Genomic DNA, 10785 nt, shown 5'->3' with positions numbered 1-10785 from the left:
ACAGAACTAGAAAAAATTTTTCACAATTTGTATGGAAACACAAAAGACCCCGAAGAGCCAAAGCAATCTTGAGAATGAAAAATGGAGCTGGAGGACTCAGGCTCCCTGACTTCAGACTATACTACAAAGCTACAGTAATCAAGACAGTATGGTACTGGCACAAAAACAGAAATATAGATCAATGGAACAGGATAGAAAACCCAGAGATAAACCCACGCACATACGGTCATCTTATCTTTGATAAACAAGGCAAGACTATACAAAAGACAGCCTCTTCAATAAGTGGTGCTGGGAAAAATGGACAGCTACATGTAAAAGAATGAAATTAGAACAATTCCTAACACCATACACAAAAATAAACTCAAAATGGATTAAAGACCTAGAGGTAAGGCCAGACACTATCAAACTCTTAGAGGAAAACATAGACAGAACACTCTATGACATAAATCACAGCAAGATTCTTTTTGACCCACCTCCTAGACAAATGGAAATAAAAACAAAAATAAACAAATGGGACCTAATGAAACTTCAAAGTTTTTGCACAGCAAGGGAAAACATAAACAAGACGAAAAGACAACCCTCAGAATGGTACAAAATATTTGCAAACAAAGCAGCTGACAAAGTATGGAGGTTCCTTAAAAAACTTAAAATAGGGACTTCCCTGGTGGCACAGTGGTTACGAATCTGCCTGCCAATGCAGGGGACACAGGTTCGAGCCCTGGTCCGGGAAGATCCCACATGCTGCGGAACAGCAAAGCCAGTGCGCCACAACTCCTGAGCCTGTGCTCTAGAGCCTGCGAGCCACAGCTACTGAGCCCACGTGCCACAGCTACTGAAGACCACATGCCTAGAGCCTGTGCCCTGCAACAAGAGGAGCCACTGCTGTGCGCACCATAACGAAGAGTAGCCCCCCCGCTCACCGCGACTAGAGAAAGCCCTCTCGCAGCAACGGAGACCCAACGCAGCCAAAAATAAATAAATAAATAAATTTATATTAAAAAAAAACCCCTCACATTCCTTGTCCTTAAAATGAAGATAATAATAACTACCTTCCCAGATTTTTGTGACAATGAGGATGAAATTTGTGACTCCCTATGCAGGTAGATTTGTTGTTATAGATTTGGCTTTCAGAATAAATGTTACGCAGTTTTACTCCATAAAGAAGTTTATCAACCTAGAAAGAGATAGTATAAGATAGGACCCTTTTGGTTTCTAGCAATGGCAACGGTATCAGGGTTCTCCAGAGAAATAAAACCAATAGGATAATTAATTAATTAATTAGTTAATTACAGGAATTGGCTCACGTGGTTCTGGAGTCTGAGAAGTCCCATGACCTGCCATTTGCAAGCTGTATATACAATGGAATATTACTCAGCCATTTAAAAGGATGAAATAATGCTATTTGCAGCAACATGGACGGACCTAGAGATTATCATACTACACGAAGTAAGTTAGAAAGAGAAAGACAAATACCATATGATAGCACTTATAGGTGGAATCTAAAATATGACATAAATCAACATATCTATGAAACAAAAACTGACTCATAGATGTAGAGAACAGACTTGCATTTGCCAAGTGGGAGGGGGTGTGCGGGAGGGAAGGTTTGGGAGTTTGGGATTAGCAGATGCAAACTATTATATATAGGATGGATAAACAACAAGGTCCTACTGTATAGTACAGGAAACTATATTCAATATCCTGTGATAAACCATAATGGAAAAGAATATGAAAAAGAATACATACATGTATAACTGAGTCACTTTGCTATACAGTAGAAATTAAACACAACATTGTAAATCAACTACACTTCAATATAATTTTTTTCAAAAGATTATGGTGCAAAGACCCTTTGGTTTTTTAGACCCAAGACCAGAAGAAATGATCACGGTAGTTACTAGGACACAAACCCCAGCATGGCACCACAGAGGGTTTTCCTAATAGATTGTGACAGTAGTAGGGAGTCTCCCACACTACCTGTTTGTAGAACCCATAATCATGGCCCAGTGGGTGGCAGAAGTGAAGCAGGTTGTCCAGCAAAGGACCTGACTTCACTAAGCAATGTCACACGGTTGGGAAGCCAGCAGCAGAGAGTAAAGACAAGCTTCAACTTTGTGCCAGGCAATGTCTAGGAAGAAGCTTGGTGGGTGAGAAGCAGAAAGGCAGATATAGAACAAAGTCACAGACACTGCTCCAGATCCAGAGACAGCCATTGGAATCCACACATTCAATATGGCATGGCAGGTAAGGACATGGTTCACAAACTGCAAGTGCATCAGAGTCTTGTTAAGTCATCAGGGCTTGTTAAAACACAGATTGCTGGGCCCCACCCTCAAACTTTCCAATTCATTAGATCTTGGGTGAGCTCTCAATTTTACATTTTTAACAAGTTCCCTGGTGATGCTGATGTTGCTGGTTGGGACCACACTTTGAGAACCACAATCCTAAATGATTATATTAGTGTTGCACTGGAAAAGCTAACCACTGAGCAGGCACTGTCCCCATGGGGTGGGGGCTTCTCTGAATCATGAGTCAGGAAAGTAAGGGAGCCAGGGAGTCTCCTTTGCAGTATGCTATTCCTCCCCTCCCCAAGTATTTTCTCTCCCTACTATATTTATCCTAAAAGGTGTTTGCTGTATTAGTTTGAAATAGACAACTGTTTCTATACCATCAAAAATAAACAATGGAATGGGACTCCCCTGGTGGCACAGTGGTTAAGAATCCACCTGCCACTGCAGGTGACATGGGTTCAATCCCAGGTCCAGGAAGATTCCACATGCCGCAGAGCAACTAAGCCCGTGCACTACAACTGCTGAGCCTGCACTCTAGAGCCCACGAGCCACAACTACTGAGCCCACACGCCACAACTACTGAAGCCCACGTGCCTAGAGCCTGTGCTCTGCAACAAGAGAAGCCACCAAAATGAGAAGCCCATGCACCGCAATGAAGAGTAGCCCCCATTGCCACAACTAGAGAAGCCTGTGCACAGCAACGAAGACCCAACAAGGCCAAAAAATTTAAAAAAAAAATTTTAACATCAGTTGACTGTTAAATAAATAAACAATGGAAGAGTGAAACCTGAAAAAACAATTAATGAAACGGAGATATATAATTTACCAGCTAAAGAGTTCAGAGCATTAGTAATAAAAATGCTAACTGAACTTGGGAAAAGAATAGATGAACAATAAATACAAAATACTTTTTTGTTAAGGTGGGAGGAAGAAGGAAAATTGTATCCATAACTTCTGGGATTTCTGACTCTAGAGATCATGATCAAAAACCAGGAAAAGAAAGGGCAAGGGAGCCCAAATAGCACACAGGTGAAACAGACTGAAGCCAGCCTAATTTGGTTTACCCAAGCGTGGCACAGGCAAAAAACACATACATGCTTGCTTACTCCTAGGAATAAAGTAGGAGAAGCAGACTGAATCTGCTCATCTCTGGCCAGTTCCCGTGACCTTCCCAGAGGGCAACTTTTACCCTTGCCAAGTGCCTACCCCAACCCCTGTAGCTCCACTCAGCTCCCACTACAGCAAAGGCTGCCACTGCTAAGGAGCATACGCACTTGGGAGGTATGGAGCTGGCTCAGACCCCGCACTGCATCTGAATAGGGTGAAGGTGGTCATTGCTGGTGCTCACAGTGGCAACAGATCAGGAGTCTGGAGCTCTGACTGACATGCCAGTATCATCCCAGTAAGCTCCTTGGCCCACACAGGGGCCCCACTCAGGTCCCTCATGCCCCAGCACTGCTCCCTTCTGAGGCAAAGGTACCACTGCCAAGAGGGGGGAAGAACACACACTTAGAGATAACAAAACCAGCTTGGATCTGAACCTCAGAGTTTCTGCTCCAACACATTGGGAACTGTCCCCATTCTCAATAGGGCAGCAAAAGCCACTGAGCATAGGAGAAGCCCTGGCTTACACCTGTATCTGTCTCTAGCCCCTCCGTCTCCAGCCACACCTCCCACCAAGGTGATAGCTGCCAGCACACCCTAGGGGAAGACATGACCCATGTTCGCTTCAAATCCAGCTCTCTAACCCAAGCCACTGGGCACACACAGACTGTAAAGAGATGCTTCCACACAAAGACACCCTTTCAAGACTGGAAGAGGTAACTGTTTCACCTAATTTCATAGAGAAAAAGAAAGTTAAACAAAATGAGAAAACAGAGGAATCTGTTTAAATAAAAGAACAAGAAAAAAAACCTGAAAAAACAATTAATGAAACAGAGATATATAATTTACCAGATAAAGAGTTCAGAGCATTAGTAATAAAAATGCTAACTGAACTTGGGAAAAGAATAGATGAGCACAGTGAGAATTTTAACAAGGAAATAGAAAATATTAAACAGAACCACTCAGAGCTGAAGAATACAATAAATGAAATGAAAAACACACTCAAAAGAATTAATAGCAGATTAGATGATACAGAAGAACACGTAAATGAACTAGAAGACAAAATAATGGAGATCACCCAATCAGAAAAGCAAAAAGAAAAACAAATTTTTATAAATGAAGACACTTTAAGGGACCTCTGGAACAACATCATGCATACCAACATTCACATTATAGGAGGTCACAGAAGGAGAAGAGAAAGAAAAAGTGGTCAAAAATGTATTCAGTGAAATTATGGAAGAAAAAATTCCCAAACCTGAAGAAGGAAACAGATAACTCGATACAGGAAGCACAAACAGTCACAAACAAGATAAACCCAGAGACACACACCAAGACATATCATAATTAAAATGGCAAAAGTCAAAGGTAAAGAGAGAATTCTAAAGGCAGCAAGAGAAAAACAAAGAGTCAAATACAAGGGAACCCCCATAAGGTTATCAGCTGATTTTTGCTGCAGAAATTTTTCAGGTCAGAAGAAAGTGGCATTATATATTTAAAGTAGTGAAAGTGAAAAACCTACAACCTAGGATACTCTACCCAGCAAGATTATCATTCAGAATTGAAGGAGAGATAATTTCTCAGACAAGCAAAAATTGAAAGAGTTCATCAACACTGAACATACCCTAAAAGAAATGTTAAAGAGTCCTCTCTATGTAGAAAAGAAAAGGCTATGACAAGAAGCAAGAATCTATAGGGCAGGGAAAGTTCCTCTAGTAAAGGAAAATATATAGTGAAGGCTGTGAATCAATGACTTAAATAAGCTAGTACAGAGATTAAAAGACAAAAAAAATACAAAATCAACTATAACTTCAATGAACAGTGAATGAATAAACATGAAGATGTAAAATATGACATCAAAAACACAAAACATGGGAGAGTGGAATAAAAAAAATGCAGATCTTTTAGAATGTGTTTGAACTTAAATGACTATCAGTTTAAAACAAGTAGATATAGTTATAGATCAACATACCTGATGCCCATGATAACCACAAATCAAAAAACCTACAATAGATAAACAAAAGCTAGAGAGACAGGAACTTAAGCATTCCATTAAAGAAAATCATCAAACCTCAAGGGAAGAAAATAAATGAAAAAGAAAAGAAGAGAGAATAATTGCAAAAACAACCAGAATTCAAGTAACAAAATGGCAATAAGTACACATCTATAAATAATCACTATAAATATCAAGGGACTAAATGCTGCAATCAAAAGACATAGCATGGCTGACTGGTGGTGGGGAGCGAACAAGACCCATCTATTGATATATGCCACTTACAAAAGACTGACTTCAGATCTAAAGACAAAGACTGAAAGTGAGGGCATAGAAAAGGATATTTCATGCAAAGGAAATTGGCAGAAAGCTGGGGTAGCAATATTCATATCTAGGCAAAGTCGACTTTAAAACAAAGTCTATAACAAAATACAAAGGGTATTATATAAAGATTAAAATATCAATATAAGAGGATATAGCACTTGTTAACATATATTCACATAGTATAGGAGCACCTAATTACATAAAGCAAATATTAACAAACATAAAGGGAGAAATTGACATTAATACAATTATAGCAGGAGACTTAACACCCCACTTACATCAATGGAAAGATCATCCAGGCAGAAAATCAATAAGGAAATAATGGCCTTAATTGACATATTAGACCAATTGGTCTTTATAGATATCTACAGGACATTACATTCAAAAACAGCAGAATACACATTCTTTTCAAGTGCACATGGAATGTTCTCCAGGATGGCTCACATGCTAGGTCACAAAACAAGTCTCAACAAATTTAATAGGATAGAAATTATATCAATTTTATGACCAAAAGGGTGTTAAACTAGAAATCAATTACAGGAAGAAAAATGGGGAAAACACAAACACATGAAGACTAAACAATATGCTACTAAAAACCAATGGGTCAATGAAGAAATCAAAGAGGAATTCAGAAAATACCTTGAGACAAATGAAGACAAAAATACAACTTTCCGGGGCTTCCCTGGTGGTGCAATGGTTGAGCGTCTGCCTACCGATGCACGGGACACAGGTTCGTGCCCTGGTCCGGGAGGATCCCACATGCCACGGAGCGGCTGGGCGAATAGATGAGCACAGTGAGAATTTTAACAAGGAAATAGAAAATATTAAACAGAACCACTCAGAGCTGAAGAATACAATAAATGAAATGAAAAACACACTCAAAAGAATTAATAGCAGATTAGATGATACAGAAGAACACGTAAATGAACTAGAAGACAAAATAATGGAGATCACCCAATCAGAAAAGCAAAAAGAAAAACAAATTTTTATAAATGAAGACACTTTAAGGGACCTCTGGAACAACATCATGCATACCAACATTCACATTATAGGAGGTCACAGAAGGAGAAGAGAAAGAAAAAGTGGTCAAAAATGTATTCAGTGAAATTATGGAAGAAAACTTCCCAAACCTGAAGAAGGAAACAGATAACTCGATACAGGAAGCACAAACAGTCACAAACAAGATAAACCCAGAGACACACACCGAGACATATCATAATTAAAATGGCAAAAGTCAAAGGTAAAGAGAGAATTCTAAAGGCAGCAAGAGAAAAACAAAGAGTCAAATACAAGGGAACCCCCATAAGGTTATCAGCTGATTTTTGCTGCAGAAATTTTTCAGGTCAGAAGAAAGTGGCATTATATATTTAAAGTAGTGAAAGTGAAAAACCTACAACCTAGGATACTCTACCCAGCAAGATTATCATTCAGAATTGAAGGAGAGATAATTTCTCAGACAAGCAAAAATTGAAAGAGTTCATCAACACTGAACATACCCTAAAAGAAATGTTAAAGAGTCCTCTCTATGTAGAAAAGAAAAGGCTATGACAAGAAGCAAGAATCTATAGGGCAGGGAAAGTTCCTCTAGTAAAGGAAAATATATAGTGAAGGCTGTGAATCAATGACTTAAATAAGCTAGTACAAAGATTAAAAGACAAAAAAAATACAAAATCAACTATAACTTCAATGAACAGTGAATGAATAAACATGAAGATGTAAAATATGACATCAAAAACACAAAACATGGGAGAGTGGAATAAAAAAAAATGTAGATCTTTTAGAATGTGTTTGAACTTAAATGACTATCAGTTTAAAACAAGTAGATATAGTTATAGATCAACATACCTGATGCCCATGATAACCACAAATCAAAAAACCTACAATAGATAAACAAAAGCTAGAGAGACAGGAACTTAAGCATTCCATTAAAGAAAATCATCAAACCTCAAGGGAAGAAAATAAATGAAAAAGAAAAGAAGAGAGAATAATTGCAAAAACAACCAGAATTCAAGTAACAAAATGGCAATAAGTACACATCTATAAATAATCACTATAAATATCAAGGGACTAAATGCTGCAATCAAAAGACATAGCATGGCTGACTGGTGGTGGGGAGCGAACAAGACCCATCTATTGATATATGCCACTTACAAAAGACTGACTTCAGATCTAAAGACAAAGACTGAAAGTGAGGGCATAGAAAAGGATATTTCATGCAAAGGAAATTGGCAGAAAGCTGGGGTAGCAATATTCATATCTAGGCAAAGTCGACTTTAAAACAAAGTCTATAACAAAATACAAAGGGTATTATATAAAGATTAAAATATCAATATAAGAGGATATAGCACTTGTTAACATATATTCACATAGTATAGGAGCACCTAATTACATAAAGCAAATATTAACAAACATAAAGGGAGAAATTGACATTAATACAATTATAGCAGGAGACTTAACACCCCACTTACATCAATGGAAAGATCATCCAGGCAGAAAATCAATAAGGAAATAATGGCCTTAATTGACATATTAGACCAATTGGTCTTTATAGATATCTACAGGACATTACATTCAAAAACAGCAGAATACACATTCTTTTCAAGTGCACATGGAATGTTCTCCAGGATGGCTCACATGCTAGGTCACAAAACAAGTCTCAACAAATTTAATAGGATAGAAATTATATCAATTTTATGACCAAAAGGGTGTTAAACTAGAAATCAATTACAGGAAGAAAAATGGGGAAAACACAAACACATGAAGACTAAACAATATGCTACTAAAAACCAATGGGTCAATGAAGAAATCAAAGAGGAATTCAGAAAATACCTTGAGACAAATGAAGACAAAAATACAACTTTCCGGGGCTTCCCTGGTGGTGCAATGGTTGAGCGTCTGCCTACCGATGCACGGGACACAGGTTCGTGCCCTGGTCCGGGAGGATCCCACATGCCACGGAGCGGCTGGGCCCGTGAGCCATGGATGTTGAGCCTGTGCGTCTGGAGCCTGTGCTCCACAATGGGAGAGGCCACACAGTGAGAGGCCTGCGTACCGCAAAAAAAAAAAAAAAAAAATTTCCAAAATCTATAGAATGCAGCAAAAGCAGTCCTAAGAGGGAAGTTTACAGAGATACAAGCCTACCGTAAGAAACAAGAAGAAATTCAAAACAACCTAACCTACCATCTAAAGGAATTGTTGGGGGGAGCCCAAAATCAGCAGAAGGAGGGAAATAATAAAGATCAGAGAGGAAATAAATAAAATAGAGACCAAAAAAACAACAGAAAAAAATCAATGAAATCCAGACCTAGTTTTTTGAAAAGATAAACAAAACTGATAAGCCTATAGCCAGACTCATTAAGAAAAAAAGAGAGAGGACCCAAAATAAACAAAATAAGAAGTGAAAGAGGAGAATTAAAACCAATAACACCAAGATACAAAAAAATCATAAGAGAACAGTTATATGCCAAGAGAGTGGATGACCTAGAAGAAATGGATAAATTTCTAGAAACATACACTCTTCCAAGACTTTATCAGGAAGAAATAGACAATCTGAATAGACCAATCACTAGAAGTGATATTGAATTAGTAATCAAAAAATTCCCAGCAGACAAAAGCCCAGCAAAATAAGAAGTGAAAGAGGAGAATTAAAACCATAAAACTGTTCTCTCTCATAAGAGAACAGTTATATGCCAAGAGAGTGGATGACCTAGAAGAAATGGATAAATTTCTAGAAACATACACTCTTCCAAGACTTTATCAGGAAGAAATAGACAATCTGAATAGACCAATCACTAGAAGTGATATTGAATTAGTAATCAAAAAATTCCCAGCAGACAAAAGCCCAGGACCAGACGGTTACACAGGGGAATTCTTCCAATTATATAAAGAAAAGTTAATACCTATCCTTCTCAAAGTATTCCAAAAAACTGAAGAGGAGAAAACACTTCCAAATTTATTCTTCAAGGTCACCATTAACCTGATACCAAAACCAGACAAAGACACTATAGAAAAAATGAAAATTACAAGCTAATATCTTTGTTGAATATAGATGCAAAAATCCTCAACAAGATATTAGCAAACCAAATTTAACAACATATAAAAAGGATAATACACCATGATCAAGTGGTATTTATTCCAGGGAGGCAAGGATGGTTGAATTTCCACAAATCAATCAATATGATACACCACATTAATAAAACAAAAGATAAAAATCACATGATATTCTCAATAAATGCAGAAAAAGCATTTGAAAAAATTCAACATCACTTCATGATGTAAAAAACTCTCATCAAAGTGAGTATGGAGGGAACATATCTCAACATAATAAAGGCAATTCATGACAAACCCATAGCTAACATTATGCTCAATGTGAAAAGCTGAGCTTCCTCTGAAATCAGAAACAAGAAAAATATGTCCACTCTTGCCACTTCTATTTAACATAGTATTTAACATAAGAAGTTCTAGCCACAGCAATCAGACAATAAAAAGAAATAAAAGGCATCCAAATTGGAAAGGAAGAAGTAAAACTGTCACTATTTGCAGATGACATAATATTATACACTACAGGAAACCCTAAAGCCGCCACTAAAAAACTATTAGAGATGACATGATACTATACATAGAGAATCCTAAGGAGGCTACCAGAAAACTACTAGAGCTAATCAATGAATTTGGTAAAGTAGCAGCATACAAAATTAATGCACAGAAATCTCTGGCATTCTTATACACTAATGATGAAAAATCTGAGAGTGAAATTAAGAAAACACTCCCATTTACCACTGCAACAAAAAGAATAAAATATCTAGGAATAAACCTACCTAAGGAGACAAAAGACTTGTATGCAGAAAACTATAAGACACTGATGAAAGAAATTAAAGATGATACAAATAGGTGGAGAAATATACCATGTTCTTGGATTGGAAGAATCAACATTGTGAAAATGACTCTACTACCCAAAGCAATCTACAGATTCAATGCAATCCCTATCAAACTACCACTAGCATTTTTTACAGAACTAGAAAAAAAAATTTCACAATTTGTATGGAAACACAAAAGACCCCAAATAGCAAAAGCAAT

The sequence above is a fragment of the Physeter macrocephalus genome, chromosome 16, assembly GCF_002837175.3.
Source record: "Physeter macrocephalus isolate SW-GA chromosome 16, ASM283717v5, whole genome shotgun sequence".
NCBI classification, from domain to species: domain Eukaryota; kingdom Metazoa; phylum Chordata; class Mammalia; order Artiodactyla; family Physeteridae; genus Physeter; species Physeter macrocephalus.
The sequence above is the reverse complement of the archived record's forward strand: the minus strand, read 5'-3'. Positions refer to the sequence as shown.